The 19,645-nt window shown below is 37.9% G+C and overlaps 1 protein-coding gene and 1 long non-coding RNA gene across 2 annotated transcripts in view; one reads left to right on the top strand and one right to left on the bottom strand.

The window, feature by feature from the left end:
• The window catches only part of LOC309497907, an 82,396-nt gene that overhangs the window by 29,349 nt on the left and 33,402 nt on the right, over positions 1–19,645 (bottom strand). The window lies entirely within an intron of this gene.
• Positions 11,852–19,645, top strand: part of ppfia2 (PTPRF interacting protein alpha 2) — a 160,724-nt gene continuing 152,930 nt past the window's right edge. The window contains exon 1 of the mRNA XM_082168192.1: positions 11,852–12,080. The gene's annotated coding sequence lies outside the window, so the exon portion shown is untranslated. The remainder of the gene's footprint in view (positions 12,081–19,645) is intronic.

Genomic DNA, 19,645 nt, shown 5'->3' with positions numbered 1-19,645 from the left:
ACTTGTCTCTCCACTAACAGAGGGACGGTGACCCAGCACACCGTCCATCAAGTCTAACCATGGAAAGTTCCTTCTTTGGGCACCGCTTTGTCCATTGTGCGTTTTAATCGCCTTGTACTGCGCCCGCAACTTTTTTATTTTTTCCCGAACTTGAAGCGTTGTTCGCTGAATGCTTAGCTTAGCAAGTTCAGCAACGATGTATTTTATAACGTCCTCGTTTCTGCACACGCCGTCAAAATTGACGTTGTACCCTTTCTTCTGCCCAAATGCTCAGAAGAGCTTTGGTATCTTCGACAGACCAGTGCAGGCGATTCTCCATTTCGAGCAGCGTTTAATTTTCGCGATATAAAAAAGTGAAATGTGCATCTTGCCGCAGACCATAACTTTCCCTAACACCGATAAACTCCGCCTTTTACCTTGACCACGCCTCTAGCCCGAGCTGGCCCAAGGTATTCGATGGGCCAGAAATCCTGGCCGTTGGCCCCGAGTAAGCCCCGATTAAGCCCCGATTAAGCCCCGGAAGTGACAGTGGAAACGCGACTGGCCCTGGCACGCACTAGCACGGCCCGGCCCTGGCCCGACAGTGGAAACGCGGCTAATGTCTCAGAGGCAGTGTGTCAAAAATAAACCAAGTCTTGGGGCAAAAAGGGCCACCAAAACTAGAGTTCAGCGCACACACACACACACACACACACACACACACACACACACACACACACACACACACACACAAACACATGCATGCACGCACGCACGCACGCACACAGGTGTGCTATTATTATCAGGTAAAGGCATGGCTAAAATAGTTCCAGGCAGGTCTTGACGTATTACAGTTCCATGTCACTTTGCCAAATGATTTCAGTTATTTCAAAGGTTTTTACAGCCTACAGAAACAAAACCAACGACACTGACCGAGCAAATAAATGTATTACACAATAGGATAAAAACGACCAATTACTTCCAAGTTTTTGACTCAAAATTACGTTTTATTATGTATTATGCATTTATTAGTTATTATGGATAAGCACATATCTTTCTCGCACTCTCTCCCCCACTCAAACGACGTCTCGGATTTATCAATGAAATGAGAAGTGGAGAGAAGTAGTTTCTTCTCAGAGCACCTCATGTAATTACATCACAGCAGTCTCCTACACTAGTCTCCAAACAAGCTTATTTAGAAAATTTTGGACTAAGTTAGCTGAAGTTTTAGTTTTAGCACCAACAGTGGCGTAACAGCACCCGTTACCGGATTGCTGTGATCATCCATGGTGAATCGATCTAGATCCTGTTGCTCTTAGGATATGAGTTTTTCAAGTGTGATGTTTCTGTGATTGCTTCTGTTGAATGGGATTGAGTGCAAAAAATGTATCTCACAAAATAACCATGACAAACAATCACTCTGTGATTGCAGACCTAACCTGTTTCATGCTTTCTAATTGTGAAAGTTGATAAATTAGTGCCGTTCAAGTTCAAAGGTTTGGGGTCAGAAAGATTTTTTGAAAAGAGTCTGCAAGGCTGCATTGATGTGATAAAAAAATACAGTAAAAACTAATATTGTAAAAATATTATTACGATTTAAAATAACAAAAAGCTGAATTTTCAGCATCATTACTCCAGTCTTCAGTGTCACATGATCCTTCTAAATAGATTTTTTTTTTTTTTAAATCAGATGATAAAACCATTTAACCTTGACAGACATGATATTAGGGTTAGGGTTAGTATATTACATAAAAATAATTAATATTACCATGATACTTTTCCAAAGAAGAATTGGGATAACATACTACATGTCCAAATTACCATGATGGTGCCATTGTGCGTGCCTAAAAAAGGATCCTATTACCACGGCACGTCAAAAAAACAATATCATGGTTCTTTTCTTGTAAGTGTTCCAGGAATTGAATAAATATATTTTCCTTTCAGACTTAATTTTGATATAATTGGCACTAAAACTTGTGTCAAAATCACTTCATGTTTTCAAGCTTCATTACCCCTGTCGGCTTGACGCAAGCTGTGTATGGATGCAGTTGTAGCTTTCTGTGAATAAATATCTCAGCGCTGATACACCCCTGAGACATGTAGGGTTTGTTCCACAGGCTTCAGGTCCCCTCATGCATGTGTGTTACGTGTTGGGCATCAGAAGTCCGGCTATGTTGTGTTGCGCATTGCCCTAAACCCACCACTCAGGGTGGAACGGCCATTAGCAGCTGCCTGTCAGCGAGCTTCAGCCACCGCTGGATGGTTGCTTGGCAACTGAGACCCTACATGGCCAATCAGCATGTAACAGGAGTTTATTCTGCATAAAGCAGGTCAAGAATCACCCCTTAATTCCACTCACATGTCCTTTCTCTTCATTTCAAGGGAGATGTGAATGCCTCAAGGACATACATGTTTTTTGGAACACTATTCAATCCTTACTCAGAATGTTTTTATATTCCAAAATAATATGGCTACTACATTTTTAAACACATTTTTAAATTAATTAAAAGTAAGCGTGGTACTAATTTAGCTTTCACACTTGTATAAGCACCTACAATAATAGAGAACATTTATAGGTTAACGTTAGAGTGAGTGGCCATGTAAAGTGGCTAACGTTAAGGCCACTACTTACATGTTTTAAAGGCCAAGTTTGAGGTCGATGAATGATTTGCCTGCAGAGTTTGCACGTCACCTTTTTGCAGTCCTTTACCCTCTCGTAATGATCTCACACTTTGGATTTCCTGCCCAACCTAATTACCACATGGACCAGCTGTGTTAATGATCTGTCCATCATGGACTACGTGACTTCACCACTTACTGTGGATTTTTTTTCCTGTGACCAACGACCAATTAAAATTTGGTCGATCAAGCCTAGTCTCATCAACGTGTGTTGACTATTAGGGGCCAACCCTTTTATAATGGTTGCCAGTGTGTAGCTATGTAGTTTCTAAGCTGTTTCCATCCATCCATCCATCCATCCATCCATCCATCCATCCATCCATCCATCCATCCATCCATCCATCCATCCATCCATCCATCCATCCATCCATCCATCCATCCATCCATCCATCCATCCATCCATCCATCCATCCATCCATCCATCCATCCATCCATCCATCCATCCATCCATCCATCCATCCATCCATCCATCCATCCATCCATCCATCCATCCATCCATCCATCCATCCATCCATCCATCCATCCATCCATCCATCCATCCATCCATCCATCCATCCATCCATCCATCCATCCATCCATCCATCCATCCATCCATCCATCCATCCATCCATCCATCCATCCATCCATCCATCCATCCATCCATCCATCCATCCATCCATCCATCCATCCATCCATCCATCCATCCATCCATCCATCCATCCATCCATCCATCTTCCCATCTGTTTTATCATTCATAATTGCTTAGAAAAATAGCATAACTCTCCTCAACAACCTGCATGATTTGAGATATCCCCCATCTCCATAGCACAAATGTCTGGGACTAACTATGAGCCATGTTTAATGCTTAAGGTTAGGGATTTAAAAAAAATATGCCTTAGCAAGCTGTGCTAATAAGAGTACGATAGCCGTACTTGCAAGTGGACTCTTAGCAATAAGCAGGGGATCTTCTCATTTACATTCTCATCACGCCAAGATGGATAAACACAATGATGAACTAATCTAGGATTGCCTTCAGCATGAAAAGATATGTAGCATTTTATCTCTGATTAAAGTTAATCCTGTCTGTAGTGTATCTGAGTGTTCTGAGGTGTGTCTTCACAAGAGACATCATTTCTCAGGTCTTGCAGGGTTTAGCCATCTCTTTGGTAATAAAAAAACAAACATATTTACGGCATACATCTCTCTACATCCAAACACCTTATCTGTCTGCAGATTGATATCACCAAAACGGCATTTCCCCCCCTGATCTATAGCATTAAAATGTCTCTGAGCTCGCCAGTTTCTTCTTTAAGGCAAAATCCCCACAGGTTCTGCTGCAAAAACAAACAAACACCTTGCACAGATTGAAGATATACATCATATCTGGACACTGAAGATGTGGAATGTTTTATTCATGTCACTAGTATTGTCAAAGAAATGAGATAGAGGCGGGTTTGTTTCAAGGCTAGTGACTAGCAGTCTTTGAATTTAGATGTTTGGAAGGCCTGATGCATTGTCGCTTAAAAGCTCTTTGTGCTTTAGTGACCATTTTGTACATTGAGTCCTGTCTCAGATTTGGAGGAGACTTTTAAAGTTTAGTTTACCAAATAACATGGTGGGAGGACAAATACGAATATTGTGTTCACAGTGTTCTAGAGAGGAACTGAAATAATCTGGCATCTTTTATATTTTAAAGATGTAAGTATTTTTCCACTTCATTTTTTTCCGCAAAAAGTACTTTTGACAAACATTTAAAATAATGAGCTTCGCATGGTCATGTCAGTGGCCTAGAAAAATTAGTTTTATTCTCTTTATGGGTGGCCACCCCTCGGTGTGGTGGCCATGTTTAGATCACATGACAAGCTGAATGCTACACACTTTTAGTGCAGCCTAATTTGTATCTGTTTTTAATAGTATCACACTTGTCAATTTCCAGTGAAGTCTGAAATGTGCATCCATGCATGGAATGTGGCCTACTATTACACACAACCCCTTGCACTAAGGTCAGGAGTTTGTGATTTATTTCAGTTTAAATAGATAAAGGGATGTCAATATAAGTAGACTTTCTTATAATCTGCAAATACTTCATGGTATGCATGCAAGCTTAGATGCGACCTGAATCTTGGTACTTGGTACGTTTCGATAGGGAATACATTTCCCATGATGGACAAATGAAAATGTTGTCATTATTTACTCACCTTCGTGTCATTCCGAACTTGTATGAGTTTCTTTCTTTTGTTGAATACAAAAGAAGATATTTTGAAGCATTTTGGTAACCAAACAGTTGCTGGTCCCCACTGACTTCCATAGTATGAAAGAAAAAAAAACACCAGTTTACCAACATTCTTCAAAATATCTTATTTTGTATTCAACAGAAGAAAGAAACTTGTATAGGTTTTGATTAGGAAAAACTCAGGGTGAGTAAATTATGACATATGTTTTTTTCTCTCTTTAACTACAGGGGTGGCACACTCTGAGCACATTTCAGTTTTTTGTTTGTTTGTTGATTTTTAGAAAGCTCAATCATTTTCTTCAACAAAAGGTAAGTGTGTGGTTACAAACAGAGAGAACAGGGCTAGTTAACAGCCTTGGAGAACTGGGATCCCCATCCGGTCTGAAGCCAGTGTCTTTTGTCACACACCACAGTCCAATTAGCTCCCAGCTGCAAGGGGCCAATCTGTTTGAATTCCCCGTATGGTTTGATTTTGCTCTCATTTTCTGTCTCTTTACTGGAGTTAGGGAAGCCCACTAGTGCTTTGGCAACCAAGCCCTACAAAAAAGAAGAAAAAACACAGGTGGAAATACATTAGCAGCCTTTCTGTGTTTGATATGTAAATGTTCATGTTGGTAGGAGCTGCTAATTAGAAGGAGAGATAAGCGTCCAGTAGTTTCCAGCACATATTTCAAGACCAAACCCTTTATGACCAGACCCCCATTTTTTGGTAATAAATTAGATGGAACTTTAAGGTAACAAACGCACAATATAACTTTTTTATATCGCTGGATGCTTGTCGTTTCTAAATGCTTATAGTCAAAGAGATTTGTTAGATCTAATGCTGTTCTATTGTGATTCAAGTCTTGTGTGAGTCAAGATGGGAAAGGGTATTTTCTGCATTGATATGAGAATGAAAGCTGTACTATTGTTTATTTGTACATTTAAACACCCTAGCAACACTTCCAGTGTTTGTGTGCTGATTTGTTCTTGAGGTGGTTTTTAGCATTTACATTTATTAATTTAGCAGAAACTTTTATCCAGATTGGCTTTCAAATAAGTATAATGCAATTAGAGTTGTACAATACTAGTGTAAAGTGCAAAAATACTAGTTAGTTCATCAAATCTCCTCAGAAGAGGTGTGTTTTCAGTCATTTTTTGAAGATTGTATATTGGGATGATGTGAAGTTTGTTCTATATGATTTAGGGACAATGATTATTTCTGAGTTCTGTATGCAGCAGCAGACGATTAAATTCAATATGTACGGCACTAGTGGTGGGGATTTTGATTCATCCCAGTCTCTTTTAAATCTTTTTATTCTTAATCTGTTCACCAAAAAGATTAATTTGCTTTTTTTTTTTTTTATGGCTCTTTCTGGCAACATCATTACACCAGTGAGTCGCTTTTTGTGCGTTATGAGTGAACCATTTACTCAGCTAATTCCCATGTCTTTCACAGCCTAAACATATTTTTTGTGCATTTACAATTTTGGTTCAAAGATATTTAATTTTCCCAGATCTATTAGAAAAACAAAAAAACAATACAAAGCACTTTGAACATATAATGATTTGAATATATCTCTCCTATGATTTCCTATAATATATATGATTGTGTCAATGTCAGTAAGTCTTTTAAAATATTTGAAAAATTTACCTTTAAGGCAAGTTCTGTTCAGGTTGTAAAATGCCATGTGACTAATTCATGATATGTTCAAACTAAAATGTGTACACATCTATGTTCTATTCAAACTATAAGGGAAATATATTGTATTACTTTTATGGCAATAGCACACCTCTGCTCAACAGAGTGCATGGTTTGAGATATTTTTAATGTCTGTTGCATGAACAAGTTACACACTTAAGTTTAATATTTAGGGGTTTGTTCAGCTGCTGGCCACCATTTTCATCAAAATATTAAAAATCTCAACAAGCATCTTAAATTACCAATTTGCCCCCTGAAGGATATCATGATGTTTCATATGTGATTATTATGCAGAGTGTGAGTGTTGATTTACATTAATGTTGTATAATCCAGAAAATTGGATTAGCAACAGTGGAATTAATCCTTTCCACACAGGTTTAAAGTGTTAGATAACAAATCACCTGAATTTATTAACAGCTCATTCGAGCAGCCTTATATAGAGCACCCATCAAACTTTAACACAAATGAAAATAATAAGACACGCTCTAGTTTTTATTTCACTAATTATTATTGTTGTAATTTTGAATTGCTAGTTTTATTGCCCTGTTCCTTATGATATCCATCACTGTGATGAAGGGCAGTAAACAACGTTACTACACAGCTTTATGAGGAGTTTACATGGTAGTAGTCATGTAATAACTTGGCCTCCGCTGGGATGACACAGATACAATGGTTTATCAGGAAGTAGGGTCTCGTAATCCCTCTCCAACAGCTCTCAAACACCGGCCTAGTTCATCCGCACCTCTTCACCGCATCAAACACACGCATTCAAAACACGGAGATGTCCTTTACAGACCTCACAGAAATCACAAGAGCTTATCTATTCTCTCCTCTCACACACTAGTCATATGTCGATTTGTGTTTCGGTAACCTGAGTCACTGGTGTGAAATCAGCAAGGAATTTGCTCAAGCTGAGCAGGAATTAGACGATACAGCACGATACCGCTACAAATGTGAAACCTTAAAAAGAGCTTGTAAGGCTGGAGTAAATGTCAAGCTTGATAAAACACATTCACTTTGATCTTTAAAAACCCTAGATGCAGTATTCAGACTCTCAAAGCAAGCGAAACTCGACCTAATGTGCGACTGTTCCATGTTTATTAATATTCAGATTTTCTGTTTTAGCATCAGCATTTCTAAAGGCTGAATATCTTTGGCAGGACTGGAGGATGTTTTAAAGAGATGCATTTTTTTTGACACTTCTGCCCTTTTAATCATCCAAGTCATCTTGAACCAGTATGAACTTCTTTCATCACAAAAGGACAAGGTCATCGGCTACTTTATTAGGTACACCTGTTTAACTATTCATTAACACAAATATCTAATCAGCCAATCATATGGCAACTCAATGCATTTAGGCATGTAGTCATGTGCTGTGTCCGAAATTGCATTCTCTCTTGAGTTGGTACTTATTTTGAATAAGTAAATGACCGCTAAAAAAGTATGTTCTATATATTATATGAGTGCGTGTAGTATGAATGTAATCCGGACGTACTACATTCGCCTTGCTGTCATTATCTCATGTATGTCGCTTCACTGCCATACACAAATCCTCTCCTGTGGCCTCATGGGATATTAAAGTGTCCATCATATGCACACTTCAGAATCTCGCCAGAAGAAGTAGATCATCCGGGTACTTTTTGTCTACGCTTTTATGAGTACTGTGAATTCGGACATACTTCTTTTGTCACATACTGTTTTTCACTTACTATATAGTAGGGAAGTATGCAGTTTCTGATGCAGTCATGGTCAAGAGGATCTGCTGAAGTTCACACTAAGTATCAGCTGGTCAGACTGGTCAGAGAATGGTCAGACTGGTTTGAGCTGATAGAAAGGCAACAGTACCTCAAATAAGCACTCGTTCCAACCGAGGTCTGCAGAAGAGCATCTCTGAATGCACAACGTGTCAAACCTTGAGGCAAATGAGCTACAGCAGCAGAAGACACACCGTGTGGGCGTCAGTCCTTTCAGCTAAGAACAAGAAACTGAGGCTGGAATTCACACGGGACACCAAAATTGGACAATAGGAGATTGGAAAAACGTTGCCTGGTCTGATGAGTCTCGATTTCTGCTGCGCCATTCAGATGATAGCATCAGAATTTGCCATAAACAACATGAAAGCATGGATCCATCCTGCCTTGTATCAATGGTTCAGGCTGCTGATGGTGGTGTAATGGATTGAGGGATATTTTCTTGGCACACTTTGAGCCCCTTCGTCCCAACTGAACATCTTTTCAATGCCACAGCCTACCTGAGTATTGTTGCTGGCCATGTCCATCCCTTTATGACCACAGTGTACCATCTTCTGATGGCTACTTCCAGCAGGAAGCTCACAAGGCTCAAATCATCTTTCTTGAACATGATAATGAGTTCACTATACTCAATTGGTCTCCACAGTCACCAGATCTCAAGCCAGTAAAGCACTTTTGGGATGTGGAACAGGAGATTCATGTCATGGATGTGCAGCCGACAAATCTGCAGCAATGGGATGCTATCATCATGTCAATATGGACCAAAATCTCTGTGGAATATTTCCAGCACCTTGTTGAATCTTTGCCACCAAGAATTAAGGCAGTTCTGAAGGCAAAATGGGGTCCATCCCCATTCTAGAAAGGTGCACCTAAAAAAAGGTTGCCGGTGAATGTACACTCACCAAGGCTGCATTTATTTGATTAGAAATACAGTAAGAACAGTACAAAACAATTTAATGTAAGTGTTTTCTATTGTAATATATTTACATTTTTTATTTTATTCCTGATGACAAAGCTGAATTTTCAGCATCATTACTCCAGTCTTCAGTGTCACATGATCCTTCAGAAATCATTCTAATATGCTGCTCAAGAAACATTATTATTGATGACATATTTTATTATTTTTAATGTTAAAAACATTTGTGCTGCTTAATATTTTTGTGGAAACTGATTCTTTGAAACCTTTTGTGACATTATACATGTCTTTACTGTCAAACTTACAAAATCTCATCTATATATCTGTCTGTCCTTCCAGCTTTGTTTTCCCCCCTCTCTGCCCCAGCTGTGGAATTTAGTCACTCAAATCACTGAAATTTTTTTCAAAGGCAGTTTATTTTTATTTATTTGTACAAAATATATGTACAGATATAATATAAAAAATGTGAAGCCATTTACATCAAGTTACTACCTGAGATGATATTATCCTTACAAGAGGAAATTACTACAGTATGTGTAAAGATATGATGTGATAGTTATTTTCAGTGACTCAAGAGAGAAGTACAACATAGTGTTGTTGATGCAGCGCACCTCAGTGACAGCTCAGCTCTCGCTCTCTCTCTCTCTCTCTCTCTCTCTCTCTCTCTCTCTCTCTCTTTAAGGAGTTTGTCCCTTGCCACAAGAGTTCAGCTCATCACAACCATGATCACTTGGTCCCTATAGGGAACATTTGAAGTCAACATGAAATGGCTTTCACAACCCATTTTACTTCCCTTAATGTGACATGTTTGCGCAATGGGATATTAATAGCTATTAAAAAGCTATTGGTTATCATTATCCAAGATCCTACTCACTTAGGTTACATCAGCCAATTTCCACTGCACAAATTCCACTTTGCTACTAGTCCGATTACAATCGGATTATTAGGGTCCATGTAAACGCAGTGTTTACACTCTATGATAAATCTACTTGTGATTGGCTTATAGATGTTTTGGCATATTAAACTAGGAAAGGATAAACATGTTTTTATTTTAAACATGACTGAAATGCCCAGGTTTATGTTTGGTTGTCGGCTCTTATTTAGGCTCAGCTCACTGTTATGACCGTGGACAGCAGTGCTTGGCTTCTCACTGGAGCAGCACCATGGACAGCGACAAGCCCGCCAGCCTAAGGTCTTCCCTGTGGGAGTGACACTGCACACACTGCATCTCTATAGTCTCTTACATCTGTCCATAAAGAACATCTGTCCAAAAAAGGAGGGACATTCTAGCTGCACCAGGTCTGTTTCCTTCTGTAGTCACTCCTAACTTGACATATTTTGCTTAATTGTTCATTACTCTGTGGTGCTTTATGATCTGTGGTGTAGTGCTCCCTGGAGCCACATTTTATCAAGAGACTGTGTGCTTATAAAGTTCCCGCAAATGACATTTTATGCAAAGTGGACAAAAATTATTAAGGCAGTTTGATGCTATACGGAGAACTTATAACATTTGCAGATTTTTTTAAGCATACTAAAATATTTATTTTCTACAATATGCAACTTAATGTCAAAATATTTTTTTTAATCACAGTGACTAAAGTGAGAAAGTACAGTCAGTACATTTATTCCATATTTTGTATATTGGTTTTATGTTCCCCATACTCACTGCAAAGGCATAAATGCCAGTTCTTGGTCTCAGCTGTGGATTTTAGTCAAACAAACCAAATCTTCCAAAGTGTTTTTTTCTGTTGGTCTATTTAAAATAGAAACATTTTGTAACAATATACACTTGCGTTCAAAAGTTTGGGGTCAGTAATTTATTAATAAAAAAAAAAAATTAATACTTTTTTCAGCAAGGATGTGTTAAATTGATTTTTTTTTTAAAGATTTATATTGTTAAAAGATTTCTCTTTTGAATAAATGTTGTTCTTTTTAACTTTTTATTCATCAATGAATTCTGAAAAAAAGTATCAGTTTATTAAAGTCATATATTTGTCAGCCATTAGAGAAGGACTTAAGGATTTTATAACATTTATAAAAAACAACAAAAATATGTGTATCCATGTAAATTTTGAGCTTCAGCTATCCGTGGCAATGGCATGAACACGGATCTGCATACCGAGTTGCATGTCGTTAGTTTGATGAATCGTCGAAGTTCGAACGATTAAAAAATGACTCATAATAAACAGTGATCGCTTATCGCCACCTACTGACTTAACTATGTAGTCACTGAACGACTTCGTTTGTCTATCATTTCGCCTCTGCCATCGAGAATCTTTACAACATTTGGTTCTGTGGTTTTCGCTTTTGTCCAACAGTAGCCTAGTTGGTGCAAACACACACTGAAACATTCACTTTTGCAGTGTTTGCATAGGTGTTTTATGTGTATCAGTCATTTTTATGGAGTTATGTCATGGTGGATTCGGGTAACATAAATAAGACGATGTTTTCTAAATGTTTTAAGTGTTCCAAAATGTTAAATAAAATACACAAAACATTGTGCTTACGTAAATATGGAAACGAACGGAGGCTCCTACTATTTGTTGGAAAGCTGCAACTTTAAGACAGAAGCGAACTCCCCCTCTTTTCTTGAACAATGGTCTCTACCAACCACCGCTGCTCTCGCCGCTGAATCCTTAACGTGCCATTTTATTACTAATGGTCATATCTGGAAATCAAAATGTCATCGATATACGGGACAGTATCAGGTTTCTGAGGATGCCAGCGGTGGATATTCATGCGGGTTTCTCCGGACCAGTGCTGATTTTGGCCAGTGAAGCTTCCTTGTAGTGAATCGGATGATTGGAGCAGCTGTGCGCTCGCGCTTAGATTGCAGCTGTCATTGATATTGCATAGTGAACAGTGAGTATAAGACAGCATGCACAGTACAACACAACAGTCATTGTGTCTTACTTATGTGTACATGCAATATTCTTTGTGCACCATTCTCAAGGTGATTTGGAAATGCCCGTTTAGTGACAGGAAACTTCCAACAGATGTGAGAGGTTTTGCTGTAGTAACAGAGATCAATGAATGAATGAATGCATGAATGAATTAATGAATGAATGCAAGTATGTTCTGTTGAACTGATGATAATCTTTCATATCTCATACAGGGAAAAGCTGTATAGATCAATGGAAGACACTGACAGAGAGAAAAGAAAAGAGAGAGAGAGGAGGGAGGGAGAGAGAGAGAGAGAGAGAGAGGCAAAGACAGGCATGATGTAATGCGCTTGAGACAATGGTTGAGGATTCTCTCCAATTAGAGTCACAGCAGCGGAAAAGGCTGTTTTGAAAGAGATGAGATCACTATAACATGCCGGCTTGCAAGGTGTACTGGGAATGTCATGGGAATTGTTCTTGCATCTCCCGCTCGCCTGTGGTCCGGCTGTAATGGACCTTATTCACATGTGCTGCTGGACTGAGTGAATGTGAACGTGATGCTCTAATATACAAATGCTTGGCTGTACAATCAAAAAATGTTTGAATTATTACAGCATGAAGCTTTTATTGAAATTGGAAGGGTTAATCAACACATTTAATTGTGATATTACACAATTTATTTACTGTCACCTTGCCGGATTGTGCTAAAATTGTCATGGCATCACATCATGTCTATTAAAGGAAGTGTGTGACTGTTCAGTGCATTTTTAAAAAAGTATAAAATATCTTGTATTAACCATCAGGATATTCCTTTAAGTTCAAGTCCAAAAAAAATGATGGATATAGAACCAATCACACAGCACTATCTGCTTTCAAACTTGATGCTTTGCGGACACTAAACATTTAATGTGGAAGCAACTGGGTAGTATGGATGGAGAATCATGGCCTCTAATGGTCTGCACTGTAGACAGACAGGCTGAGAATGGTCGGCCTCCGTGTCCCACTGACCCTGTTGGTTGTGCTGGTGTGTAAAGTCTGCCTCAGCCATTTTTCGCTGTATTTTATCAAATGTACAGCTGGTTTGTATGACCTTGGCAAGGGGGTGTGTGGTGGAAAGGGTCTTTTTCACACCACTGAATGTGTGCGGGTTGATTAAAGGTTATATCAGTGAAAAATACAGTGGAGTCCAGTCTGAGACTAGCATTCAAAATCAGGAATAGAAATCTCGAAATAAACAAAAACATGTAAATATAATATTAAAATAAAAATATTTAATATAATGGCATAAAATAAATGAGAAATGTTTAAGATAACTAGTCTGAAACGCCGTTTAAAACCTGGGATTAAAAAAAATATTTAAATCTACTTTAAATTATACTTTATTTTAGTGCTGGACAACGATTAATCGCGATTAATCGCATCCAAATTAAAAGTTTGTGTTATATAAAAGTATATACATTATATATGTGTGTGTACTGTGTTTATTATGTATATATAAATACACACATATGCATGTATAAATTTAAAGAAACGTATATGTATAAGTTTTAATAATTTAATATATCTTTTTACACTATTTATATTATATATAAATATAAATATATTATATATAGATAACACATTTTTCTTAAATATATACATGCATGTGTGTGTGTATATACAAAATAATTATACACATTTTTCTTAAATATATACATTTTTAAATATATATTTTTATATACAAAATATTTACACACAGTACACACACACACATATATTATGTAAACTCAAACTTTTATTTTGGAAGCGATTAATTGTTGCCCTGCACTACTTTATATATTTAAATTATATTTAATAAATAAAAGTAATGACATAAAATAAATAAGAAATTTTTTAAATTACAAAAGTCAAATTAAAGTAAATTTGACCATGTGAATAACTTGTGCAGTTCATGCTGTAAAGCTACAAGCACATACCAAATACACACCAAGACATTTTAAAATTCATGTACGTTTTCTCAAAAATTAAGTTTGCACTAAAATTTCAATTCAATTATATGCTGATAATATAATGAAAGCATTTGCATTAAATGAAGAAAATCAAAATAGTAGCACTACTCTTCACTCAGACTGTTGGACCCCACTGTATATCAAATGTAACATTATATCATCATTTGTGTAGTTGGTTATATGCGGTATATTCTTGTATCACCACAAAAATCCACAGATTTCACTGAACTCACTCACCTCAGCCCTCCCTTTCCTCTCACGCTGTACCTCTCTTTCTCTCTCCCTCCCCCCACAGCCATCCATTCATTCAAGACAGTGTGTGTGGAATATGATCGCTCTTGTTGTCATCATTGGGGCTTTTACTCTGGGCATTGCCTTGCTCTCCACTCAATACTCTGATTGAAATGTGGGTTTAAAATACAGTGTAGAGCACTCTCACACCCAATGGGCCATTGAGAAGTCTTGGGCTTGTGCCCATCTGCATTACATTTCAGTGCAGGATATGCCAAATATCCTCTAAATATTCCATGCCCTTGACCTTTTGTTAAAATGTGAGCAGTGATGTGTTAGCAGTCAATAATCCACATTCCTTTGTTCATTTATTCAGTCCAGCCCACATGCTTGGACCACCACTGTTTACAGATCCCCTACTTGCAACTTGGTACAGTCCATTATTGGATTATTTGACTCTGTTTGCTCATTAACTAATCATGAAGGGCTTGATCAGCAAAATATATTATGGCAAAAATGGATTTAAACACCTTTATTTAACCAAAATGTTGTGCAATTCCTCCCTGAGGTCCCAACATTGATCCCTTGGCCTTGAGCAATGTAAAAACATTGCCACTGTCCTCGTTGGATCACAAGTAAAATATCATAAAGCAATCAATGCCCAAAAGGGTCATTGCATTCCATTGTTCTTTATGTTCATTGAATACCAATATGTATCTTGTAGGCAAAAGTTGAACTCTGGATCAAGTTTTGAAGTCGTGCCAGCCTCACTGCTGATGTCTGATGTTAGGGACTGTTTTGTGTTATGAAATATAGATGGGAGTCTTCTTCTCTTAAGATGCTGTAATGGCTTTTCTCTTCCCCTCTTCCAATCCTGCTGCGTCATTCTTTCTTTTTTCCTTTCCTTTCTTCCTGCTGCTTCCGGTAACACTTTATTTTGATGGTTCCCTTTAGACATTCTGTTGACTATAAGTAATGGTTACATGTCAACTAACTCTCATTAGAGTATTAGACTGCTAAATGTCTACTAAAACTTGTGGTCTCAAAACAGACATTCTACTGACTATAAGTCACTTTGCAAGTATATCAACTAATATACTACTAACCCCTTATTCTATTAACCCTAACCGTACCCCTAACAATCTACTAATACTGAACTAATGCCCTAATGTAAGTTAGTTGACATGCGGGTGTAATGTTACTTATAGTCAACAGGATACATGTCTAAAGGGGACATGCATTAGCTTTTGATTCATTTTTTTGGGTTCAGTTTAATTAATTCAAGCTTCATTCATAATTTTTCATTAATATTTATTTACTAGCATGTAGGAATGTACTAATAAATTTCAGCGACTGACATTTTCTGCAAAATGGACAAAAAGTGAGACAGTTTGATGCTACTGAGAACTTGCAACAATTTCTGCTCCTCAATATGCTATTAATGGGCTCCTATTATGGATTTTTGAAAATGACCTTTCATGTAGTGTGTAACATAGCTCTAAGTGAATGAACACATCCTGCAAAGTTTTAAATCTGAAAGTGCACCGAATATAAAGTTAATTGTCTTTCAAAAGTAAGAGTCGACTCTGAGTCAATGAAATGAATTGTTTTTCAAACGAGTCATAAGCCGTTTCGTAGTAACGTCAAGACGAAACATTAGCATATTGCCCACCTACTTATTGCGTGCGCAGACACCAGCGAAAACTTGAACCTCAAACATGCAGCTGATTCCTGTGGATGCTGGATAGCATCATGTCGAGAATACACTGTGCTCAACAATGTGAAGGTAAAGCCAGTTTTTTTTTTTTTCACTGCCAAAGGATGAGCATGTGAAGAATCAGTGGTGAAAATTAATCTTTACCACAATACCACAGCAGTATAATCCTAAACTTTTGCTGTGTTCCCTTTATTTCACTGACGACTGCTTCTCAAATCTCGGAGTTCAATGCAGGATTCGCAAACCGCTTGCTCTTGAAAGATGGTGTTCAAAATACTTAGTTTTGAGTTTTATATTGTGTAGGTCTCCTGCTAACTGGTTAACTCACATTATTACTGTCTTACTGAAATACTTCTGCTGATCAGTTGTGGGCCACTATTACCTATACCTGTCTATAAATGCAGATTGTCTGTCATTCTCACTACTTTGAGGAAAGATTAAGCATGGAGCAAGATTTGTTTTACCAACGTTTATGTTACATCAGTCATTCACGATAGAGCTCGGCTAATATATACATTGCATACATGCACTGTTATTGACACAGTTTCCACGTGTTCACCGCAATATATTACAAAAATACTCGGTAAATAAATGAGTACAAGTAAAATAATCAGTTTGTTGATGGACATGCACTTGTTAATGCTGATGGTGAGGTATTACAGTTGCAACATCTCATAATGTACCTCAAACTGAGTAGTTTATCAATGAGAAACACTGAGTCCTGCTCGAGTCGTCCTTGCGATGGAGGTTCAGGTTGAATAACTAGTTCTTCCAGTGTTTCATCATCGGATTCGCGCTCGCATTGATATGGTAAAAACGACGTCATTGTTCGTTACTGTGTTCAGTTTACGGTGTAGGAAGCCTCAGGACAGATGACGTTGTTATGGCAATGGCCGTTTTTGTTTTCGACGCACGCTGTATGCGGTAAACCAATCACAACAGACTGAGCTGTCTAGCCAATCAGAGCAGAGAAGCTTGAGGAAAGGTAGGATTTAGAGAGATTGATTCATCTGACGAGTCGTTTGAGAATCATTGAAAATGTGGTGATGTGTAAATGTATATTATGAGGAAATTAAACAGTTTTTTGGCCTTTGATGCATGTAAACCTGTTTTAGGAGACTCCAAAACAACTTTAGGAAACTTTAAAATAGCATAATAGGGAATAGCATTTATATGATAATCACTGAGAGACTAGTAGAGTGATGGAGAATAGTAGAGTGATGGAGAATAAGGATAAATTTGTCAGGACATTTGTTTCATTACATTTTTTTCATTGATTTTTGCCTTTCCCATGCTCGCTATAAAAGGGCATAAATGCAAGCTCTTGGTTTAATTTGTAAATATTAGTCACAAACCTCTCAACAATCTTCCACAAAAGATTTTTTGAGAAGTAGTTGTTTTCTTTACAGTTTTATTCATAATTTTTCTGTAGTGAGTGAAGACATATAACAGTCAAATAAACTCAGTATCTCACAGGAAATAGATAATGCGAGCTCCAGTGCCTTCACACCCATTGGTAGTCACCTTATTAAGTCACTACGCAATTGCATAAAGTTACAGTTGTATCACATGTGGTCGATGTTGCTTGTGCCGTCTGTGTCAAACAACTGGCTCTGCCTGTTTTCAAGGGGTAGTTGTTTGTAATTATTGACTAAACAAAAATGTATAAATGTGTTTAAGTGTGTTATTTAACAGGTGCATAAACAGGTATATAGGCTAAGCTAACAAGCTAATCAGCTAGCAACATGCTGAGAGATTAACTTTCAAAATGTCAGCTAAATGAAAAAACACTTGTGAATTAACATGATAGGCGAGCATTATGTAATTGACTGGATAATTAGCCAATAACAGTGACGTAGAGGCTCCTCCTCATGACCTTTTGCCTGTATCTTGCCCTTTTCTCCCATCACATTTATGACACACTTGAGGAAGAAAATTTCTATTCTGTTCTATTCTATTCTATTCTATTCTATTCTATTCTATTCTATTCTATTCTATTCTATTCTATTCTATTCTATTCTATTGGAGCAACAACTGCTGTAATATGCTGAGATGTTAGCTTGAGAAAATTCCAGCTGACTAAAAAACATCTGTTATATCAAACATCAAAAATCAAAATCAAAGCAAAAATCCATTGTTCTAATTATAGCTATGACTATAAATAGTTGATAAATCATGGATGTGTCATATATGATTCTGTGTGGACACAACACAGAGCCATGCAAGTTGTTCAGTAAACTGTTGACTTGCTCATGGTTGTGCTCACTGATCATGTGTTATAGTGAAGTAAGAGGTGGTTTGTAAGCTGGCACATCCAGTCTAGGGCTGCGTTCCAGTCCAAAATTGTCATGCCCTTCACTCGCTAACTTCCCTCCATCTCGTTCACTCGGATGTGCGTCATTGCTTACGTTGCACGAGTGCCCACTACTGGCGGAAACTGCAATGGGCTGAATTGGAACGTCCTAAGCCGTTGATCACTTGGAATCAGCTATGGAGTTGATTTATTATTAAAAACAAATTTCCCTTTAAGAATTTGTTTAATGCAGCATCCAAATGTATATAGGTGTGTTTGGGTTGTTTTAAATAAAAAAATATATAATTAATATATCATAGAGTTGTTTGTTGTGGTGGTGATTAGACAAGCTCTGTGGTGACGTCACAATCGTACTGCATTGTGGGACATATAGGTGCCTGAAGTGTACATATGAAGTAGACTCGCTCCCTCAGTCAAAATCGAGGGAACGAGGGTCATATAAACTTCCCTCGTCCACTTCACGAAGTGGTACGCACTTCAAAATGGCGGCAGGAATTCCCCTGAGGGGAAGTGCTTAGGGAAGTTCGCAAGTGCGTGTCTAAAAGTGGACTGGAACAGCAGTCTCTGACGTCACTCTCTGAGTGTGACTCAATGTGTCAGTATTGTGTGAAAATAAATCTAGGTCTTTTCCCCCCCATTGTAGCCAGATAAGTGTGCAGGTATGTGTGTGAGTGTTTGTGCAGTGATTGAGAGGGAGTCCCAGACTCTGTCCCACATGAATAATTTATTGATTGGCATATGGCATTGAGACGTTGCTTCTTTTCCAGTTCCTTTGTCTCTCTCCTCACTCACTTCTCTCCGTTGTGTCTGGATATTCTTGCGGTACTCTTAAAACATCAGAAAAAAGCTTTTGCTTTTGCTTTGGTTTTGATTTTTCCCTTGCTTATAGTGATTCCACTGCACTTTCATCTCAATTTGATAACCGTCTGGTGTACACTATTTTTTTTATTGAAAATTGTTTTCCTGACCAGAAAGCTCTAAAGGCCAGGGGTAAGGAGTGGTGGTGATTGTTTCGTATTGGGGAATTGATATTTGATCAATAACTACCTCGAGAACAGTCGCCAATGTAGACTGAGACAGAAATGAGAAGATGCTTCCAGATTCACGAGGCCTCATTTACAGATTATTTGAAGTAATTTCAGGTTCTTTTCAAATTTGTGCAGTACATGACAAAAAGTGTTGATTTCCGAATAGATGAGTTGTTAACTCTGTAATTAGTCTATCCATTTCCACCAGTTTAACCACTCTGCACCATTTAATCAACTGCACCATTTTCTGAGCAGTTGCGAACATGA

This window comes from Leuciscus leuciscus (assembly GCF_965113295.1).
Source record: "Leuciscus leuciscus genome assembly, chromosome: 4".
NCBI lineage: Eukaryota > Metazoa > Chordata > Actinopteri > Cypriniformes > Leuciscidae > Leuciscus > Leuciscus leuciscus.
Note: the sequence above shows the minus strand (reverse complement) of the source record. Positions and strands in the feature narration are given on the sequence as shown.